Here is a 16642-nt window from a genome sequence, read left to right on the forward strand (position 1 = left end):
TATTTAGGGGTGAAGCCGTTGCACATTACTCTATCGCGACTGACTGAATCTCCTACCTGCCCCAAAGAAATGATTGATTGATTACATTGCTTTATATTACTTCGCTTCTTGTGCCACTTTTGGCTAATTTGCGAAGATGAGGATGAGTCATGATATGATGAAATTGATGATTAGACACTTACAAACATCGATGCCCAGGCCAGGATTCGAACCCGGGACCACTGGCGTCGAGCGCGATGTGCTAACCACTCTGCCTTCTGGGGCCGGCCCAAAGGAGCGAAGTCGTTAGTTATCTAATTAACTTACATAAGTTTCTTCGACGAATAAACTGGTCGCTGCAGAAAATGGACATTGCTTTGCGTTGATTAAAAAGAGTCTCAAAATATTTAATCATATATACTTGCTTCAAATTAGTAATCTCGTTACATAATATCGTACAACCTTCATGGTTTTCGCGTCTTTAAATATGTTGGCTAAAGAAGAGTAGTTGGATAGCCTCAGGCTAAATTTTTTAAAGAAAATACGAATTGATCTAAAGTTAAAGTATTTTCTAATAATTTTTTAATGTATTTAACAGTTCTGCTGTATACTCAGTGGCGAAAGAAACAGTAGGCGAATTGTCCACCACCATTTTCATTCGGTCTGTATTACACAATGTGATGATACTGAATTGAAATAATGACGTCAATAGGCCGCGGTGGGTCAGTCGGTAACGCGTCTGACTACCATGCTAAAGGTCCCGGGTTCGATCCCCGGCCGGTTCAAATGCGGGAAATTTTCTAACGATGGAAGCGGCCCCGGCGCCCACCCAGCGTCGAATAACATGGGTACATGGGGGAAACCCTGGGAGGTAAAGGCGGTCAGGGGTGTGATGCTGATCACATCATCCCCACCCTCGACCGGATCGTTACCTCCACACTCCCTATACGCCTTCATGGCGTGGTGCTAAGCACAGGGGAACACTATTTTTTTTTACGTCAATAATCAGAGAACAATGCCTGCATCGAACCAACATAGTGTCATTCCTTAAAACAACACAGGATGTAGAATAAAAAGTAATGAAAATAGCAATGGACAATTTGCTTACCATTATCCTTGCTGTTGACTGTACAAAGTAAAAACAAAACACTCTTTGGTGGGTTCCTTTATTTTTCACAGTGGGCTTTCAGAACGCCACAAGCGATAGCTAATGCTGTGCAACTTGCTTCGTGGCCTCCCTTGCTAGCAGCGTCAGCGGAGTAAAGAATGGCGCCAGGAAGTCTCATCCCCCGGTCGGAAAGCTACAGGCTCAAAATTGCGTTTGCATTAGCTGCTAGTCACTTCGTAATTCGTTTTTGCCAACGTTGGTAATATCTGTCTATCAATCTTGGTCCATTATCCACTTAAGTAGGATATAATTGAAGTCAATACATGCGAACTACAAAACAAAACGGATGAGTGAAGGGTGGGGGGGTTAATGTTGTTTCATCGTTTAATATAGCCTACGTGTCATAGCAAAACTTTGGTCAAACCACATTCATCTGTGGTTTAACTTTGTTTTGAGTCCACGTTTTGCATAACAGGATAATCGGGAAGGACCTACAGTTTAAATTGGGATTCGAGCCTCTGATCAATCTGCCCCAAACAGGCATGAAAGTTCGATCTCGGAACCTCTTCATTACAAAGCAACAGCGTTGGGCATGAAACAATCAGGGAGGCCCTTATCTTTGAAACGGAAGGCAGAATATGGGTGTAACATCATCATATTGACTCTTCGTCGTCGCCTTGTAATAAAGGGGTACCGGGTAAGAATCCCGGTCGAGGCACATTGTGGTTTGGATCCCACTTTAAACTGTAGGTTCAGTTCTGATTAGCCATACTGTGCATAAAGTGGACTTAAAACACAAAATAAATAAATCAATACTTACTCATCTTCTTTTTGCTTCGTGTACATGGTGTGAAATCACTGGTTGAGGTTTACGAAGATCTTTATCTACACGCACGTGCGCGCTAATATGTATACGTAATTAAATACAACATTACTAATTACTAAATCACTAAATATTTAAAAATAGCATTATTAAATACATTTAAAGCAATTATCTTTTTACATTTATAAATATCAGATTTGCATCAAGTAGCAAACTGATTTCTTTACTAAGTGGTTAAAGATGTCAATTAGTTTCAAAATTGTTTTATTACGGAACAGCTGAAAGATTGATTGATTGAATTGGTTTATTTTACTTCGCTTTTCTGCCACTTTTGGCTAATCGCGAAGATTGAAATGGCTGATATACAATGAAACCGATGAAGGGACACTCACATATACCCCCGCCCAGGCCGGGATTCGAACCCGGAACCTCAGGAGTCGTAGCACGCTAAGCTAACCACTTCGCCACGGATGTCGGCGTAACACTTGGAACATTGCGTTTAGGGTTCCTATTAATATAAATCAATTAGGTTTCATTCTTATATTTATTGTCCTTTCTTGTTGCACTTTAATTGCGAATACTTTGCTATTGCTGCAGATATTTTAATGATCTTTTGAAAGACAGATTGTTGGGGAAATACCCCCGTTGCACCTTGCCCTTGGACCTCTCCGCTCCCATAAGTTCTCATGCACTATCATCCGCTGAGAGGAGATCGTTTCGAGGGATATTGAGCAATCCAGTGTTACGGTGAAAAAACCTTCCTTCCTTTCACTTCAGGTGACAAGAAAATCACAAAAAATCAAGTATAAAGAACAGATTGAACTGCTTGTGACATTTTGATCATTTTGGTAAGATGGTACGTGTAAGATGTACATGGTAAGATGTCACTTACCGTGGTTTACACCAGAGCCCTTCATTTAATGAATTTATTTTGACTGTAATTTTAGTTTTACGTTCGGTTACTCATCGAAGGACCTAAAGTTAACTTCTCAGCCAAGACCTTGGGGTGCACGAGTTTGGGGTGGCAAAATGCCTTATCTTATTTAAATCTTCTTTTCTTCAACATTCGTGAATTGTAGAGTGCCACACACGTAAATTTGCCGTTGCGTAGAAACGTATTTTCGTTTCGTCTCCCTCTCTCTTAGCATCACGTGTTCTACCCTGCTCGAAAACCTTCGCTATTGTTGCCATATTGTCATTCCATTCCTGGACACACTCGCGCAAACTTCATTGAAAACAATTGAACAGCGCTCCAGCTCGCGGTTCCCACCGGTCAGCAGGGACGGCAATGTGGCAATATAGCACGGCGTAGTCGTTGCTTCTTTTATGCAGTGCATGTTCATTGGCTAGCTAGTAACTAGTGTTGCCAACTGTAATAATGAAGCACTATTTCTGTCACGGAAGGGGAAAGCAGGTAAAGTGGCGGTGAGTTTTGTTGGATTGGAAGCACCATATTTTTATTTTATACTAAGTATTTGACCGGTTTGACGTTGTGTGCGTGTATTGCGTGTGTTTATGTAAAAGTGTGTGTTTGCTGATGAACGTTAAATTCCATAATGCCTCCAGTTCTGTCGAAGTTGAAATCAAAAACCTTGCATAGCCAAGCTCGGGAAATTCTAAGCAACGTGCACGAGTTCATGAAGGAGGAAGCCAGTCATGGTGTTAGCATCCCAATAAAGCATTTTGGCAAGAGAGCAGCGAACAGCAGCAACAAATTGTTCATATTTCATAATTTTGGAATTATTCAAAATAAATAAATTATGTGGCTCCAACATCATTTCAACTCTGGCTCCGGCACGTGTTCTTGTAGATATTGCATAGAGGAGGCTGTCATTTTTGCTGCTTAATGCGATACATATTGTTTTCTGTGTTAAAATTGCCATGCTTTGATGGGTGACCAAGTTCATAGCAGGGCCGGCGGAAGGGGAGAGCGAACCGTCCCATCGCCCAGAGCGGCAAAATTTGAAGAGAAGAAAAAAATAAGCCTATTGAAAACTGTGATCGAGCGAGATATTCTTTTGCGCTGAATAGTATTGAAATAGCATAAGAAGTCTCATTATTTATTTTATATTTTGATGTTTTAGTTAGGAATATATTGATTTTCAATTTTCCGTTGCTGCGTAATGACCGGTGGGGTCGAAATAGAGCGGCATCTGCCGCCACCTCCCAGGGAGGCAAAATGACTAGCGCCGGCCCTGGTTCATAACAAAAGAAAAAGCCGCGCAGCTTATCGTCTAGTGGCAGTATATGTACTTGTTATTGTTGTGGAAGCCGGCATCCTTTGTAAATGTACAACAAAGGCAACCGACTGTCGCCGATCTCAGAGAGGAAATAATAATACTGCTTCAGGAGGAGTGTTATGGTGCAATTGTAGCGGTTTAACACGTTGGCATGTTATTATCTGCCGTTGCAGTTCCATACCAGTGTATACGGGTTTTGGGAGTGAAAAGTTAGAACGCCACCAGTGCATTAATGCAATGAAAAATAATATATATATTTTTTTTATTTTGTTTGAAATCACTCAAATAAGGAATCGTATGAAGAAGTCTTCTTTGCAGCATTTTTGGTAATTTTACTTATGTGTTAGTTCATATTTTGCGAATTTTTAGTCCATATGTATGTAGCTACATACATAGTCACTTGTTAGTACATATTAATCCTAGTCCTGGTATAATGCATGACGTTTAAAACTCAACGTTAGATAGACCTGAATTCTCTAATTTTATTGTTGTACGTAACAGCTGTGCATCGGCGCACCGCAGCGATTTTTCTATCTGCTCCATTAGCAACACTGCTTCTTTAGTTCTGTCGCGCATTGCACGGCAGAATTATCTGCGCTGGACTCTAGTGATAGTGAGTTGCATGTTTAATGAGTATAGGAAAGCAAGCAGAGAACAGCAATTTCAGGAAATAAGGGCTATGATTCCGCCCTTTTGAAAATTATTTCTCACTAATTGCAGACGATTATTTGAACAGAACCTTTGATAACTTGCAGGAAATATCCCGTTTCTGCCGTTCTGCACGCCCTCTCATATCCGCGTCGTGGTTAACCAGACGGTACAAATTAGTTACCTTCACCTCGTGCTAATCCACATAATCCACAATACTTTCACAAAAAAATTACTTGGACCGGTAGCTATATTATTGGTGTTATAACCTGAGCATTGCATTGGTTTGGTTTAGAGTACGAGGTCGTTGTATTATGAAGTTTATCTAATTTTGTGTGGTGTCGCCAGTGTCACATGTTGGTACAATGCTGAGGATTTCGGTGTTCCCCTTAGTTGACTTATATTCAATGACAATTGAAGGAAAGCAAAGCACTTGTTTATCGCAGAAGAAAATTGTTATAACAATGTAAAATGTGACAAATCCACAATAAAATTATATGCAAGGTAATTTCGTACTTTGTAAGTCACGTGTATATAACCTATACTGAATGAATGAATGAATACTGCATTTAACGTTCTTTGAATATTGGTCATGTATTAGGGGAGTCTACAGACCCTCCCCACCTCCGGTACGCTCTCAGACAAAAAAAAATGTAGAGTTAAAAGTAAAGTTGTTGCGTGGAAATATGATTATTGTATTCAATTGCTATTGCCTTCGGTTTGTAGACCGATTGATTATAAAAAAAGTGTTTTCTAAACTTTTTTCCGAAGAGTTTACATTTTCTGCAGCTTTCGTTTGCAATGTACGAGGTTGCAACCAGGAGACAGGACAACCAGGCAATCTTACTTCTCTTCTATCCGTATCTAAGGTTGCCAGAACTTCATCTTTTATGCTTAACTTCGTTAACTTAAATAACGTTATTTTTTCAACATTAAAGCATAAAGTTGGTTTATACAGTTTAAACTGAGAATATTTCTGTTATACGTTTCGTGAAGCAATGCAGAGAGAACTCGGGAGTGAGCGTTCTTAGTTCTCTCTCTTCCCACACGACCTGCATGTGTTTCTGAGGCAGAGGCAACCATGCCCACAAGGAATGGGGGAAAACCACTCGGTGTTGATTTTAGATGTTATCTGTAGAAGCACCTCGCAGGTTTCTCTCGTTCTTCCTGTGTAATTTGCGATAAATGCAGAATTCCTGTGTTGTGTGCACAATCGAAGGCAAATGTAAAAATAGACAAATTGCTAATCATTATGTTAATTAATTCTGTGTTCCTCGATGTGATTTTCCCGTGTAAAAAATACTGTAAGCTTAAGTGTAACCCTACTTCAAATAATATATCAAAATAATAATAATACAGCTTCTTAAAAAAAGCCCTGTCTGGGAAAGTAAATAATGGAAAAAAACTATGGATATTTTGCCTGCTATAATATTTGCCGTTGACTGTATATAGGAAAAGGACGTTTTGCTGTGGTCTTCGAAAACTTTAGCGTCAAGGGGTCGTGGGTTTGATTCCTGTGGGGACACGTGGTACAGTGGTACGGATTCCACTTTAGACTGTAGGTTCAGTCTCGAATAGCCTTTCTGTGCAAAAAGTGGCAATTGAATTCTTCCAAAAGTAAAATACATTTCAAATCTTGGTCGTCTAATACACGAATGTTTGTGCTTACAGTTGCCATGCAGCGCCAATGTCAACACTAAATTAAGAGTTCCAGTGTATTTCTATTTTACACCCATTTTTTACCTATCGGGTTAATCGCCACATATACGCTGAATTTGCATAAATTTCATATAGTCTGAATCTCTAGTTCATTCCGCATACAACGGGATATGACTCATTTCTCTAGGGCAATTAGCCTCCTATTTACACTCATTTAATTGAAACTCTACATTTTACTTAAAATCGGCTCGATACCAAGGGGGTTACATGTGAAAATGGCCTTGGGAATCAAAAGGTTAATGTAAGAAATGGTCGAAAAGTTAACAATGTTTCCCAGTTTTCTTTGTTCAACAAATGTAAAAGAAAAATCATGCTAAAACGTTTTTGCAAGTCAGTTGAAATACAGATGTCCGAGAGATATGTGCAATCAAATTAATTAAATTAATGGAAGGACTATTATGCCTACTCATTTTATACAGGCACACTTTGTGCTTGGGGGAAGTAGGTAGTCAGACGAGGCACTTTCTGCATTTCCCAAATATATAAATATTACATTCTGAGCTCCCAGCAGCCACTTACGCTTAACAACGTTTTACTTTAGTAGAAATTTTAGACTAAATATTTGGTCAAAATTGCCAGTTTTTCCCTCAATTTTGCAAAAAAATATTTCTTGCTTGCTTCGATTGTAATATAAACGTTTCTACACGTCACATTATTTTGAAAGAATTGGCGACCTATTAAATTAAAATGTTCCCTACATAGCTACTTCTATTTTGTTTATTTTTCGCCGCTGGTCTATTTCGTTATTGAATCGAGACAATGAGGTGGAATGATAAAATTATGGAGGTACAAACACGATGTCCATGACTCCATATTATCGCATTTATTCCTTAGATTTAGCTAACTTGGCGGAAAATTGTGAAAAAGTATTAACGCAATCTTTCAAACCAAAATTTTGATAATTGTTTGACACCCTCAAGATTGGCCAATGTAAGCAATTGGATCTCCGACGCTGTGCTTCTTGCTTGAGTGCGAGGGGACGTCGAGGGAGGGGAAGGGGTGGGTGACGCTGTTCGTGGCTGATTCGAGGGTTGCCGCTTGTAAGTACGGAAAGAAGGGAGACTATGCCATTCCTGTTTTCTCTGCTTTCAAGGCATATGGCCTGAGAGCGAATGATTGTCTACACGGGTTAAACATTATGAAGACTCGAGTTTGAACTCCAATTAAAAATTAACCAGTAGAGCTAGGTATTTAAATTTCGTCACGATTGAACCACAAGTTTTTTTTATTAAAAAATCTCGAAGTCAGCATAGTTTGAAAAACACATAAAAAGCTGCATTTTTTTGTTCTCGTCTCACACATAAAGATCGATATTTAATATTTATTGGGAATCGAAAGCTCATAATACCGAAAAAGACTTGATTCAGTTAACATGCATTTATTATTATTATTATTAGACGTATAACTTATAGCGAATACATTACATTCAGTTAGGGAAGTTGTACAGTGAATATTGTTTAAAATTTGTGCATTCATAGAGCCGTAGGTTGAGAATTCTACGCCAAAGAGAACAACACAATTCGACACACCCTTTACACACCATTAAACTTCTGCTTCTGTCGAAAGTATGATTTTAGAACATATATACTCAATGTGAAGGATAGCTCTCATTGTGAACCGACCGAGAAAATTTTCTTCACTCAATTTAGGGTTAAAACGGACAATTTAGACCGGTTTGTTAGTGTACAAAAATATGAATGTGAAATTATCCAATATTTGAAGGCATAGAAAACATTTCCAGGTCACTAGCCTCCCCCTTCCCTGCATTGAGGGAGCTGCTGCTGTGCAACTGGTCACCGCTGAAACAAACTTTGTTCTATTTTATGTCTTATATTTGTACAGTTATAACCCCACCAAATGATCCCCTGTTTAAAAGGGAAGTGGGGGGGAGATGGGTGATGGACTTCGAGATTCATTTGTGGAGTTTATGGACAATACGAAGCTTTGTCGTCTTGCAGGCCAGTGTTGTTTAGAAGTCATTTGTATTTCATATTTATTTTATGTCTCTTTCTTCCACTTTTGACTATTCACGACGATGGATCATGATTATGTTAAATGGATGAAGAGACACTCACAAAAGAGTCTCGTCTAGGCTGACGGGACTCGAACTCGGAGTGTACGGTCACTCAACGCACACGTCCACAGTGTCGAACCTTTAGAAGTGGGGGAATTAATCTTTTCACAACATATTTCTCAGGAAATTACGTTACGACTATGTGTCAATCAGTGATTGAAAATATGATTATATTTTAACTGACATTAAAAGTGTTGTTGAAAAGCCGTGATTTCTTTCTATAAAAATATGTTTCAAAGTATGGATATTGGTGTAAGAATAGAATTTAATCGGTAGTTTGGTTTGAGTTGGTGTTTTAAGTCCACTTTATGCATAGTAAGGCTAATCGGGACTGGACCTACAGTTTAAAGTGGGATCCGAACCACTTGTGCCTCCACCGGATATCGAACCCGGGACCCCTTGATTACAAGGCAATGACGCTACCACTGCGCCATGGGGGAGGCCCAATTTAATCGGTAGGTTTTTATAACTACAATTATATACTTTAAAGCTTTGTTGAAGAGTTTCATTCATTTTCTAAGATTAATCAATCATATTAATATGATACTTTTGGAGGTTAAGGCTTTCATTTTAAACCTGAAATTCCCAATCGGTTGTTCGGCGTAGCTATAGGCTAGAAAACAGAACACTGAGCGGCGCATAATATGTTGACGCTACCGTTGCCCCATATGGGACGCACTATGCTATTTGTGCTGCTTGGGTCCGTGGCATCGAGACAAAGATTTAACGGTCAAAGACATTCAAGGCGATTAAAAAAAAATCACCAAGAAGAGCTTGAAATGTAATTCATGCCCATAAAAGAGCACATACAAATTGGGAAGGAAAATTTTGAAATACTTTATTTTTGTTATCTGCCACTGCCAACTCCAATACATAATCATACAGCCATCTAAAAACAATGTTTTCTTAAAATTGTTTAGTTTATTCCGTATCATGCCCAAGGCATGACTCGAATCCGGGACCTTGGGCGCCATAGTCCGATAGCCTAATCATTTCATAAAAAGGGTCCGAGTATGAAAGAAGCTGGAAAGAGCTTCTTTCAAGCAAATGCCACCTGCGATCTTCAGCGGATGTAAAAATCCGCTGATACAAATTCTTCCGGAATCGCAGGGAAGATACTGCAAACACAGCTTTACGCTGAAAGCACCGTTATTGAGAGACGCGTCCTCTCAACGGCCGAAGTTCGAAATTTTCGTTTAAATAGTTCCGGAGAATATTTCTTCCCCCAGTCGGTATCTGAAATCTATCGCGTGCACAGTTAGTGCCTCGGAATTATACAAGTTGTTGAACTAGGAAAGTTATGGCGTGAATAGTTGTTACCGAACGTTACAAAAGGAGTTACAGCGAGGAGTAGTACGCTATCGGAAAGGAGTTTTATTTCAGGAGAGTTTCATCAACTAACCAGCGAGTCGATCGTCACTTCGAGATCTACAGGTAACGAACGTTCCTCTATCCTTGTCTTTCATTCTCTCACACCCTTGCCAGGCCACTCAATTGTAGTGTTTAAAGTTAATCGTGAGTGTAGTTCTTATTTCACGGGGCAAGCCCCCTTGCTTGGTTAAGTGTAGACATAGCTCTTTAGAGTTATACCCCCTCTTACGATACACCTCTCGCAGCCATATAACTTCGAATATCAGGCTTCACATAGCCTATCTACGATACCTTAATTCGTCCCTTCGGGTGATTGTACGGGGTGGAGGTTTTGCGCGGCTTTTTTCTCATACATTTCCCCTCGCGAAATGTGTGTCCAATTTTCTGTGGTTATTTTTGCCCCCTGAGCTTTAACACTTTCACTTCGTGTTCGTGTCCCCGTTAACTTTCCATTTTTATTTACATTTTTGCGTCTTTATTACCCCCCCCTTTTGTGTTTTTTATTTGACTTGCAACACGCGTTAATTTTGACGACACGGTACACTACCGCAGTGTTGCCACCTGTTCGAAGCCCGCCTTCGACTCGTAATCGCGCCCGAACGCTCCCCGCTGTAAGTCCTAGTTCCTTAGTTCGCGCCCACAGCAATCCGAAAATGTATTTTTCCTGTTTTATGAACCCCCTTATACTCGAAGGCCTCCAGTTCAATGGAACGGTCGGTGAGGATGTCACGCGCTTTTTTTACCGCGTAGACAGCTTCGCAACGCTTAATGAATGGGATTCCGGAAAAAAGTGGCGAATGGTTTCTGCTTTTCTGGCAGGTTCAGCGCTTCGTTGGTTCGAAGGCTGGAAAGCTGTACAGGTAGACGAAGCAGTGACCTACGATTATTTTAAGACCCAGTTGCTCGACGAGTTTACAGATTCGGCCGATAAATTGCAGCTGAAAGAGAAAATGAAGTGTCGCCTCCACACAGACGTCGAATCTGTCACGGAGTATATTCGCGACAAGCAACAAATGTTGTACCGTCTCGATCCCAACATGTCCACGGACAAAGTTATCAAACACTTGGCCAGGGGCCTCCAAACGGAATTTATGCGCGAGACGTACAGGCGAGAATACGCTTCCGTCCAGGACTTTATACGCGATTTAAAAGAAGTCGTGAAGCTTCAGTTCCTTATAAGACAACGTAAGGCTCAGGAGCTTTTGTCCGATGGTAATAAAGATTTCCTGCTGCGCCAGATGGGCGACCTTCACGCGCAGAGTACCATTAATCTCGCGTTTCAAGACACTGCAGCACCGGCTCAGGATCTTCCACGGACCGGTGAAACCAGGGACCTTGAACAGAAAGTCGCAGCCCTTCAAGCTGAGCTTGTCTCTCTGAATCATAAATATGAAGGGAACTCGAACCCGAGACCTCCGTCAGTAGTAAGGAGTCACCTGGGCACAAGGCCTCTGATTGGTCGAGACGTGTCACGTGACTCTTCCGGGGGCGTGGCTATGTGTTTGTTGTCTTGAAGGGTCTAAGTTAACCTAACTTGTGACGTCACGGGTCACGTGACTCTACGTAGTGTTTATGGGGACGTGACTATGGATTTGTAGCGTTGGACGGCATAAGCTAACTACGTGGATGCTGTGGAAGACGGTGCGTTGACCTTTGTATGGAATGAGACAAGTGTGTATTTGTATTGACATGGGTCACTGGAATTTTCCAGTGGAGTTTGATTAAATTTCGGCTGGGGATGTTCTGTTGTGTGTGGATGGGGTTGATAGCATTGTATTGATGGCCTGATGTATTGTTTTGTTGACTATGTGATAGATAAGAAATGAGCGGAGTGTGTTTTTGGTTTGCTGGGGTCAATCTGTCGCCCGGACGTCTGTCGATGATGGAGCCAAGTGAAGTCTATCTCTTGTTTGTAGACAACGTTATAGATAAGGCTGGCCTGCGGAGCATGACAGATGTATGTATGTAGCAAGGGGTTGAGGGTTAACGTCCTAAAGTTTGATAGATTTGGTGACTCTACGTGAGTGTTTGTGGTGTTTGACATCATCAGGTTTCATCGACTTAGTAGGGGGAATTGGTCAAGTATGTTTGTTGGGTTGAAGTTCAGCAGTTGCAGAAAGGGTGGTTTTGTCGGCTCCAGATAAATCTTGTTGATCATGTTTTGATAGGAAGTATGTGTACGGTGAATGAGTCTGTACGAGCGTCTATTCGAGGTCAACGTTGGAGAGGTCATTGGTATCGATGGTCATAAGTAAAGGATGAGTGTATTTTTGAGGGCTACATTGTAATAACAATAAAAATAATGATTCTAATAATTATGGTAATGTTGTATATTTCCCAAGTTGTTTTATAATGCGAGAGAGTTGCTAAAAAATGCAAAGCGGGGGTGCACTTCGTATTTACCACTGTGAACGAATATCGTAAGGAAATTTACGATTTAATATGTAGGCCCAGTCCCGATTTGGTTTACTGTCGTCTATAAAGTGAACTTAAAACAGCATGTCAACTTGAAACTGTATGTCCAGCCCCGAATGGCTTTACTGTCTATAAAGTGAACTTAATACAGAATGTTAATTAATTAATTGGTTTGGATTCAAAGTGTCCCGGGGTCGATACTCTACGGAGACACAAGTGGTTCGGATTCGACTTGAAACTGTAGGCCCAGTCCCGATTGGCTTTCCTGTCTATAAAGTGAACTTAATACAGAATGTTAATTAATTAATTGGTTTGGATTCAAAGTGTCCCGGGGTCGATACTCTACGGAGACACAAGTGGTCCGGATTGGACTTGAAACTGTAGGCCCAGTCCCGATTGGTTTTCTTGTCTATAAAGTGAACTTAATACAGAATGTTAATTAATTAATTGGTTTGGATTCAAAGTGTCCCGGGGTCGATACTCTACGGAGACACAAGTGGTCCGGATTCGACTTGAAACTGTAGGCCCAGTCCCGATTGGTTTTCTTGTCTATAAAGTGAACTTAATACAGAATGTTAATTAATTAATTGGTTTGGATTCAAAGTGTCCCGGGGTCGATACTCTACGGAGACACAAGTGGTCCGGATTCGACTTGAAACTGTAGGCCCAGTCCCGATTGGTTTTCTTGTCTATAAAGTGAACTTAATACAGAATGTTAATTAATTAATTGGTTTGGATTCAAAGAGTCCCGGGATGGATACTCTACGGAGACACAAGTGGTTCGGATGCGACTTGAAACTGTAGGCCCAGTTCCGATTGGCTTTACTGTCTATAAAGTGAATATAATACAGAATGTTAATTAATTAATTGGTTTGGATTCAAAGAGTCCCGGGGTCGATTCTCTGCGGAGACACAAGTGGTTCGGATTCGACTTGAAACTGTAGGTCCAGTCCCGAATAGTTTTACTACGGGGCTGTACTGTGTATTAGCCGTTGCGAATGAATAGCGTGAACTGATTTACTTGATTTTTACTTGTTTCTATAAACTCTGGATGATCCTGAGGTGTTTTATTATGCGAGAGCGTTGATAAAAAAAATGCAAGGCGGGGGATCCACTTCGTATTCTACCATAATAAATTAACAACGTGAGGAATTTATGAATATTAATGAAATATACAGTATATATATATATATATATATATATATATATATATATATATATATATATATATATTGAATGTGGTTAAAAAAATATATAAACTTCCCGTTGAACGGCAAGGAAATAAGAGGGGCTGACGATTTACTTGCTCCGAATCAGCCCCGGCAACATTGTTTCAGATAACTGTTATACCCGATATTCTATTTATTTTGCAAAAGTAAATAGGGACAAAGTTGAAGCGAGGTTTGTAGTATATATAGTTCCGAGTAGAAACTGCTTGGTATGATTCGTGGTTGTGGTTTTCAACCGTTATAAAGTATCTGTAGTCAACGTGCGAAGAGCAAGAAATTTACAGTGTAAAGTATAGTTTCGAGTTTACGTATGCGTCTGTTTGCGGGTGGTTAAAAGTTTGACTCTTGATCGATAGTTCATCGTGTTAAGCATGAATTTATTCTGTATTTGTGCGAGGTGAAGACGAAGAAGAAGAAGTTTACACCATCTAGTGCATACTAACGAGATACATTTTATATTCTGGCTGTGGAAGTGAAGAATAAGGATGGGTAAGTAACTAATATTTTTAACTGTTTTTATGTAGATGGTGTATTTGTTACGTCATGATTTTGTAATCAAGGGTCCCAGGGTTTTATACACCGGTGGCCCTGGGTTTTATACCCCGGTGGATGTACGCAGTATAGTGGTTCAGATTACACTTTAAAGTGCAGGTTCAGAAGTTCGAAGGTGTTGTGGCATTAATTGATTTTGTTTTATGTGAATAATTTTTCAAGGGTGGAAACTCAGAAAGGGTATTTTTTTTGTATTCCAGATCAATCGTCTCCCTCATCATCATCTATGCGAGGTGTTTCTTGTAATATCGTTGGTAATATGAACAGTGATACTGAGTTGATTAATATATCTACACAGGAAATTTTGCATAAAATAGAGTGTCAAATCCATTCCCCACAAGATTTATGTGATGTATTCGAAAGTCAAGAAGAAGAATATATTTTGTCTACCCAGAAAATATTAAACGATATTAACAACTTTGCTGGGTATTCAACCGGGGAGGGTTCGATGAATTCAGGTTTGCACCAGATTAAATCCGAATCTACCCGAGTGCCCCCGACAGCAGACAGACCAGTAGGGAAAACCCGAAACAATCAAGAAGACAATTTGGACAGAAATATAACTACCCAGGAGATACTGATGGACATTAACAAACATGTAGAACTTTCCACAGACACAACAGGGGATGTTCCCCGGTTAGAAATTTGCACCTCTCAACTGACCTCGACAGTGACTCGGATGTCTCAGAATAATAACGTTTGTACCCAGAAAATAATAGGTGATATAGATGCTTTTCTTGGACCTCCAACGCAGAATCAGCCGACGGAAGTGGATACAACCCAATTTTTTCAAGTTATTCAAACAGGTGGTGGGGGTACACGGAAAACGCAGGAGCAGAATGATGAAAGTAGAAGTGAAAATAAACATTTTGTGTTAATTCAAGAATTTGATCGTCAATATAGAAGGTTTAATCTACAAGGTAGGCAGATGAATGTACGACTTCGCCCTGTTCCGGATAACGAAAACCCTGTACAGTGGATCCATGAGGGTGTAAACGAGGTAGTGGAGTTACTAACGAGGGATGTTGATGACCGAGACCATGTGGGGTTAACGATTAGGAATGTTAATTCCCCCCGAGACCCTTTCTGGGTCAGTTTCCGACTAGGAAGTGAACTAAATGCAGATGTTGTTTGGGAAAGCTTCGAGAAACTACTCCAGAGTAACAGCACCTTCCTAATATCTGATCAACTGGTTTTCCATCTCCATAGAGTAAAAGAACCTTTAGGAACTGGACGTATTAAGCAAGGGTTGGAAAGTTTGGAGGAACTTTGCCGAAGACGTTCTGGGATTGTTTGCATAAAAAACAAGGATTCTATGTGTCTCCCACGTGCACTTGTTGTTGCTCGAGCACATGCTGAAACTAAGGATAATAATAAAAGGAAGAAATACAGAATGGGGCGTCCGATTGTAAAAACAGAAGCCTTACAATTATGTGAGGAAGCAGGTGTAGTTATTACAGAACATGGATGTGGTATTTCAGAGCTGGAGAAATTCCAAAATATTCTTCCACAGTATAGAATTGTGGTCTATGCTGATCTTACTGGTGAGAATGTAATGTTTGAAGGTAATACTGACATGAAAAGAACTTCTCTTTTTCTTCTACACAACGAAAATCACTACAATGTTATTACATCATTAACATCTGCATTTGCATGTACTTATTACTGTGAACACTGTAAGAAAAAATATGCTTCTATTACAAAACATACACAATGTCCACGCGTGTGAACGAAATGTTTCCAGCCCCACGCCGAGTCACTAAACCTAAAGGAATGTTTGGATTGCCACAGAAATTCCACGGTGAGGAATGTTTCAATCACTATAAACAGAAAGCACAGAATGGAAAAAATATTTGTGAAAAACTCCACCAATGCCCCAAGTGCCTAACAGTTATTAAAATGGACCAGAGAAAAACCAAGCATATTTGTGGAGAAGTCTATTGTAGAATATGTAACAAACACTACCCGAATGGTCATCTGTGTTATATTCAGAAATCCACCCCACCGGATATGAAAAAAACATACATCTTTGTGTTTTATGATCTCGAGTGCACGCAAGATGAGAAATATGGAGATTATATCGACAGAACAGAACACAAACCGAATCTTTGTTTCGCGCTACAAGTATGCAACGACTGCAGACATGTTCCGGATGTGTCAATCCCTTGCAACACATGTGGACCCAGAGAACATATCTTCAAAAAATCGCCAGTAGAAGAATTTCTTTCCTACATTAAGAGACTACCCTACAAGTTTGACATATACTGTATATGCCACAACATGAAAGGGTATGATGGACATTTTATGCTGCGAGCTATGATCACCAAATTCAATGTTTGCCCGGAAATTATCATGAATGGTTCGAAAATTTTGCTGATGCAAAAGGGTCACATACGGTTTCTAGATTCACTCAATTTTCTACCTATGCCTCTATCAAGTCTACCTAAGGCATTTGATTTACCAGAAGGGATGAAAAAAGGGTAT

Source organism: Lepisma saccharinum, chromosome 9 (assembly GCF_977018435.1).
Source record: "Lepisma saccharinum chromosome 9, izLepSacc3.1, whole genome shotgun sequence".
Classification (NCBI taxonomy): domain Eukaryota; kingdom Metazoa; phylum Arthropoda; class Insecta; order Zygentoma; family Lepismatidae; genus Lepisma; species Lepisma saccharinum.